Source organism: Rattus norvegicus, chromosome 10 (assembly GCF_036323735.1).
Source record: "Rattus norvegicus strain BN/NHsdMcwi chromosome 10, GRCr8, whole genome shotgun sequence".
In the NCBI taxonomy this organism is placed as follows: domain Eukaryota; kingdom Metazoa; phylum Chordata; class Mammalia; order Rodentia; family Muridae; genus Rattus; species Rattus norvegicus.
The window spans coordinates 17176721-17183935 of NC_086028.1; the positions used below are offsets into that span (position 1 = coordinate 17176721).

A 7215-nucleotide genomic window follows, 5' to 3' on the forward strand; every position below is an offset into this window, starting at 1 on the left:
CTTTTCTTCAATTGTTTTTAAATTTTGAACTCTAAATTGACTCAAAGTACCTATGGGATTACGGAGGAATCTTCCCACATTTTGTTGTAAAATTCGTATGGTTTAAGCTTGGAGCCAGATGTTCAGGGCTGCTGTTTGTTCCACTGCTGCTCCAGTCCAAGTGTTTGAAGCCAGGTATGCTAGGCTAGAAGCCCTACTCAGCCACATCCTCAAGATCCACAGATCAATGTCTGTCACGTCCCCGTGAGCTGAGATGCACAATCTTTCAGGGCTCTGGTGCCTGTGGCTCTGTTGCCCCCTCTGTGGTTCCACACTCAGCCCCTTACAGCATCTTGGTGGAATGTGTGAGTGTCATTTAATTCCAGGGAGTTAATGACACAAAGTCAAATACAGCAACTCACCCTTGCGTCTTTTCGCATGGTTTACATTAAATGAATAGCCCACGGGTCAAGTGACGTGTTCAGGGTATTGAATCATCATACCCAAGAGTGATGGGGGTGGCCCTCCTATCCAGGGAACATATCTGTACAACGTTTAGGAAGGGGTCTCTTTGAAAGCACAGAAGACAAAGTGACTCACTAACATCTTCCCTCCCCTCAGTATTGCAGACCATGACATTTGGAAACATGGTCAGTTACACACGTAAGCAAGTCAAAGTGAGATGGGCAGGGCTGGAGAGATGGCTCAGCGGTTAAGAGCACTGACTGCTCTTCCAGAGGTCCTGAGTTCAAATCCCAGCAACATGGTGGCTCACAAAGCGAGGTGGGCAGAGTGGTCCTGATCGAACATGGATGGTGTCCTTGTGGAGAGGGGAATTTTGGCACAGAGAGAACCTTAGGTAAATATGAATACAGAGATGGGGGCGTCATCTGCAGGAACCCAAAGGGGGGGTCAGCAAACATCAGCAACAGCTTGCTGAAAGTTGAAGATTGTATTTTCCCATCAGGACCTTGTGGTCACCTCATTACCACACTCCTGGCCTTCCACACTGATTGCTGACCAAGTTCTGTTCTTGAGAGGACTTGGTTCTTGGTTTGTAGTGTTTCTACTGCTAAATAAGCCATTGGAGGGAAGGCTTAGGCCTCTGTGAGCAGCCCAGTCAGGATCAACAGAGGCATGCATGGGCTTTCCTGTCCCTGACCCCAAGCAGACCCACCCAAGCCTGTTCCTGACCTGCCTTGGAGTTGGCTGAGAAGAATGCTTCAGGGCACTGGAGGTGTGACTTCACTCTCCATGGGTGGCCAAACCCATTGAGGTCAAGGCTGGCGAATGAGTCATCTGTCCAGTGCGGTCAGTGAGTCAGGCGGGCCCTGCTGAAGGGCCAGGGTGCCAGTATATTCGCTTTCCCCTTTCCAGAAGCATCTAGACATGGCCCCTGCAAGTTATCATCCCTGACAAATGAATGCCGTAACGCCCCACCCACGTGCCACACCTACTCTGTGTCCCAGAAGATAAGGATAAAGGCCTTAGAAGGCAGATCGGGGGCACTTGGGGTGCATCTTTGGCCTTGACTCCCTTTTCTAGTCACATGGCGGCAGTAAGGGTCTCTTCCTTCTGGGTTCGTATCACAGTCATACCAGGATGTAAATAGGAAGCTCACAGCAGAAGGCCAGCTTCCCAGCAACCCTCCAGGAGAGACAGATAGTTGTTATTAATAAGAGCTGCCTCCAAGGAAGTTTCCCACACAGGGGAAAGTGAGACGCTGGGTCTCACGATCTCCAAGTCTTCATCTGCGATTCTGCACCTTCCTTGGATGACAATTCTCCCCAGCCCCCCAGACCTCATTTGCTCCCGATGATGTTAATTACTGTTTCCTAATTATGAAGAGGAAATGATATCTCAACTCCTATTCTGTTAAAAGGAAAGAAACCAGGAGAGAGCCATCACCTCTCCTGCAGGCGTCAGTTCCCTCAGTCAGCGCATGGCACTGTGTGACTCTGCCAGCTATGGCTGATGGGCTATGTCCTCGGGCCATGAAGGGGCCCGTGGAAATGGTAGAATCTCACTACCTCTGCCCCTCTGCTGCTTCCTGGACTGGTCGGCGTGTTCGCTTTGAGCATTGTACTGGGGACCTAATGTTCACATGCTGCGAGGAGGGGCAGATGATCCTCCTGGGGGAATGCTCCTACAGCAAAAATTTAGGAGGTATTATTCCAGAGACAAACGCATCTCTGAGCAGTGGTCTGCTGGGTTATGACTGTTACCAGGTTACTGGGCAGACAGGGGCTGGCTCCCAGGAGGAAAGTGTCAGTCAGTGGAGCCACCTGCCAAGTGTTTCCAATGCACATTGGTTTAGAGCTCTCCAAGCACCTGGCACTGAAGAAATTCACATGCATTCTTAAAGACACTTTGGTATCTCACAGACTGTGGTCTTTCTATGTGCTGGGCATTATTACTGCAGAGGAGAAAAACACAGGCCCTGCCCTGCGCCCACTCCTCTGACGTCTTTCCAGGCTGAGGCCCCACTACGAGGCTCCTCGGTTGCCATAAGCAACAAGCTCCTGAAGTTCCCCTGTTTGTTTGAGGTCATTTCCTGCTCTGATCACCGTGGCTTCGTGACGACATATTTTAATTCTTCTCTATGATAAGCCTTGTTACTTTATTGGACCTAAATGTCTTGGACCCTAATCCCCACTTCGCTAAGTCATGCCTAGATCAGAAAGGAAGTTGCTACCAGTTGTTGACTAGGACAGGCCTCTGCCTAAGTCACACTTTAAGAACTGTTAAGACGGGGTTGGGGATTTAGCTCAGTGGTAGAGCACTTGCCTAGCAAACGCAAGGCCCTGGGTTCGGTCCCCAGCTCTGAAAAAAAGAAAAAGAAAAAGAAAAAAAAAAAAGAACTGTTAAGACAATAACAATCGAAATGTAAATAAGAAATACTCAAGTTAATAAAGATGGGGGAAAAAAAGAACTGTTAAGACAAGACAAATGTGCCTTCTACACACTGAAATAGGGGACCAAAGCCAGTAGAATTCTATGATGCACCCCGGAGGAAGAGTTTATAAATAGACACAGAGTAACAATAGTGCAAGTCAACTGAATGTGTTCCTGGGCCTTCCAGCCACCAGCCTGTGTCAGGGGCTGGATGACTTTTCCCTTTAATGGAGTAAATATTTTAGGCTTCATGCCACTGAGGTTCTGCAGAGAGAGGCAGGGCTAGGTCTGGTTCCTGGCTTGGACTCTGTCATTCTCTGTCTCTCTGATGTTGTATCACCCTACAGAACGGGTGCTGTCCCTATTAGATGTGCAAACTCCGAAGGAAGTAATGCAATTCCTCCAACCAACATCCAGCCCGTGAGCTACGCTCCTGGCCCAGGCTCAAAACAGCTTGAATTTGCTGGTAACAATGATACTACTGCCCCGCACAGAACTGCCTTCCGATACATTTTGTCTTTTTTTTTTTCCTTGCTTTCAAATGTTACACACTGGAGTAAGAACCACCATTCTGCCTGTATTTCTAAGGAAGCCAATGCAAGAGATAAGGGCTATTAAGTCAGCCAAGCAGCTGGCACCACACTGACTCCGGTTAGGATGTTCTGAACACAGTGTGACTTTGGACAAGTTGCTTAACCTCTCTGAGCCTCACTTCTCTCAAAGGAGGGGGCTGAACGACAGATCACAGCTGCTCAGCCCTCCCAGGCCTGATCAGAGGACAGAGACGTGTGCAACCGTTGCACAACAGAGGTTGGCTCTGTTCTCATGTCTGGGTGGCGCCCTGACTTACCCTTGGCAATCCATCAGAGTGGGCCAGAAAGGTATTAAGGACAGGAAGGCCTGGGTCAGAAGAGCTAGGTGGGTTCAAACTCTATCCAGACTACTGCAGCCATCTCTGCCCTCTGAGGAGAGCTCCAGGCCATCTGGGAGCCAGCTTGCAGAAACTGAGGCCTCAGGAGCTGAGGTAGATATGGCCCTGTGCCAGGTCTGCATTGACAGCTCCCAGCTGCCTGACCCCCCCCCACCCCCAACCGCATGTCCCTTCTCTGAGCTTAGCAACCACCCCTTCCAGGACTACTGATGAGGTCAGGAGGTGGCACCTGTAAAGCACCTGCCACTGAGGAAATTCACCAGCACTCTTAAAGACATTTTGCTATCTCACAGGCTGTGGGCCTACTATGTGCTGGACATTATTACCAGAGAGGAGAAAAACACAAGCCCTGCCCTGTATCTAGCAAGTATGCAGACTAGTGGCATAAGGGGTTAAGTGGCATCCACACACCAGCAGTCTTCCAGAGACTGAGAAGGAGAGAGAAAGCCAGCAAAGAGGCAGGCGAGGGGCCTCTTCATTTGTTTACATAGCTCCTTTGCTGAATCTGCGGGGGGGGGGCGGGGGGGGGCGGGGGGGGAGTCTCCTGGAAGCTCAGAAGACAGGGACAGGCAGGGCAGTGCGCGAGCAAAGCCGAGCAAAGCCGTGGGGAACATTCAGGGAACACAGGCTCACTGAGTTTTCTTGGAACCGGAGAGCAAAATCAAACCAAGTGGAAGTCAGCCAGAAGGCTAAGAAGACTGGGGACCCACACTGGCCCGCTGTTGGATTTTGGGGGATGGGAGTCACAGAAAGGTTACTGAACAAGAAGTGTCTTGTAGCTTGGATTTGGAAGGTACTTCCAAAGGCTCATGGATGAAAGGCCTGATCTCCACCATAGCAATGCTGAGATAGAAACTCTGGGAAAGTGACTCATCTCATCCATGGATATGAGTGGGCTCAGAGTTTGAAGGAGGTCGAAACTGCAGGAGGGGGGCTGGAGAGATGGCTCAGCGGTTAAGAGCACTGACTGCTCTTCCAGAGGTCCTGAGTTCAAATCCCAGCAACCACACATGGTGGTTCATAGCCATCTGTAATGGAATCCAATGCCGTCTTCTGGTGTATCTGAAAACAGCTACAGTGTACTCACATACATGAAATAAATAAATAAATCTTAAAAAAAGAAAAACTACAGGAGGGGGTCTGCTGAAGGGAACAGGTCCTTGTGGCCCCTCGTCTGCCTCTTTGCTCCGCTTTGAACTTCCTACCACAATCTTCCTCACCGCATACCCACCATGATGCTTCTCAGTAACCATGGGCTGGCACCTCCACCCCCCCGCTTTTTTATTTGGTTGTTTGAGACAGGGTTCCTCTGTACAGCCCTGGCTGTCCTGGAACTCATTCTGTAGACCAGGCTGGACTTGAACTCATAGATTTGCCTGCCTCTGCCTCCCGAGTGTTGGTATTAAAAGCATGAGCCATCGCCACCTGGCATCCATTTCCATTCCTGTTCACCTCAATGGCATTCAGTTGACCGACACAGGAGAGACAGGAAAAGGTCTCCGAACGACGGAAGGCCATTGAGGGATATTGCTCCTCCTCTGGAAGCAGCTCTTCTGCAGGGATGCCACCAGGACTTTCTCCCTTCCTCCATTTAATTTGGTTCTGGATGGGCGTCATTCTCCGTTTATAAATATAGAAACCAAGACTCAGAATTAAGTCCTTTGCCTAAGGTTACAGAGTAGACAGTGAGCAGGGGCTACTTTCAGTCATTAGTGGGGAGCTCCTCCCCTACCCTCACCCCAACACCAAGACAGATCCAAATGGGAAAAACTGACACGTTCATAGGCTGGTGCCAAGCCTACCCATCGACTGTCCCCACAGGTGCACATTGAAGCTGATGCTTCTCTGTCCAGTCACAGGGAGTTGCAGCATGGTAAAGTGAATGAGGAGAGGCCACACAGTCAGAGAGAAGAGGCAGGCTGATTCTTTTTTTTTTTTTTTTCCGGAGCTGGGGACCGAACCCAGGGCCTTGCGCTTCCTAGGTAAGCGCTCTACCACTGAGCTAAATCCCCAACCCCCGCAGGCTGGTTCTTAGCGCCCTGCACTGCCTCCACAGTTGCTTCTAAGCACACCTGGAATGGGGAAGCACTCAGGCCAGTGAGGCCTCTCCTACAGTTGACATCTACTGACTCACACTGTCCCGGGCCCTCAACAGCTAAGCCTCCAGTGCCACCTGCTCACCTTCCAAGGCAGCAGGAGCCCATCTGGTTCCACCCCGCTCACCAGGGCATTCTCACTGCCTGGATTGGGACCTGCGGACGCTATACTTTTGCTCACTCTCTCTGAACAAGTGGACCATAGGGTAAGTCTCCTGTGGCACTTGGAGAGAGCTTTCTTTCAGCTGGGGCTCCAACCGATCCATGCCTCTAGGCGTCTCTCAAGACCCACCTGGCAGGATTCTCTAAGGTTCTGATGCCAGATTCTGAAACACACAGCACATGGGCCATGTGACCTAAGAATCACCGTGTTGGGAAGGGAAAACCAGAGAGTGGATGACTCATAGGAGGGGAAAGGTCTGGGTGTTCTGCCCCTTCTGCTTCCCAAGGGAATGCCACCAAGTCAGGCATGGTACCAACTGTACTGAAATTGCCTTGAAGGCTCATCTGAGAAGAGAATGCCTGGCTCCCCTACAGTCAAGTGGCCGCTGGTTCCTGCTCTCTGTGCCCCTGCTAGGAAGGAAAGAGAGCAGAACTCCACAGAGACCAGCAGACATCTGACTTCAGTGCCCAACCATGCCACTGTATTTGTATAAAAAGGTCTCTTTGAAGAGTTTGGGTAGAGAAGGGTATAATGAATGGCCTTGCAAAAACAAAAACAAAACAACAACAACGAAAAGGAAAAATTGCACTTGGTGTGTAGTTTGAAAAGGCAGCAGCTGTAACATTTTATGATTCAATGCAAAAAGTATGTCGAGGTCCTCAGCTGAATAAGTAAAATAAACAAATTTTTTTTTCTTTCTGTGGCTGTTCTGAGAGGTAGGGAGGGCAGTGTTATCTGAAGATTTCTTTTAGGATCGTTGCTCAAAGGGATGTAAAAACGCCCTTTAAAAATAACGTGTCCCGAATTTCCAGAAGAATCTAGGCAGAACGCAAGTGCTAAGAGAGGCCAAAGCGGACGTTGCTGGGCAAAGACACATGGTGGCCAGTAAAACACCTCCCCTTGCAAAGAGGAAGAAACCGCAGAATGTTCCTGACTCGGCACCCCTGCGGAGTGGTGCAATGTTTATGTTTGTGTATCCAACTCGGTGGTGTTGGCAGCAGGCTCACGGCCTACCCCGTAGTCATGGAGTTTTGGGGAAGGACACAGACATCGTTGGGGTCTTCCCAGGTGTGATGGGTACAGTTTGTTCCACAGAGTGGAGGATTCAAAGCTCTCAGTCCTGAGTCATTGGTGTGCTCAGCTTCTGTTCA

General features: G+C 50.0%; 1 long non-coding RNA gene across 7 annotated transcripts in view; it reads right to left on the reverse strand.

The window, feature by feature from the left end:
- LOC102552476 (uncharacterized) overlaps positions 1–3919 on the reverse strand; it is a 29325-nt gene extending 25406 nt beyond the window's left edge. For 2 of the 7 annotated variants that reach the window (XR_005490104.2, XR_005490103.2), the window contains exon 1: positions 1174–3875. This is a non-coding gene — a long non-coding RNA (uncharacterized LOC102552476). Of the gene's footprint in view, positions 1–50 lie in introns of all 7 variants that reach the window. The other 5 variants (XR_005490102.2, XR_005490101.2, XR_005490105.2 and 2 more) reach the window with 5 other exon arrangements.
- Positions 3920–7215: the final 3296 nt, after the last annotated feature.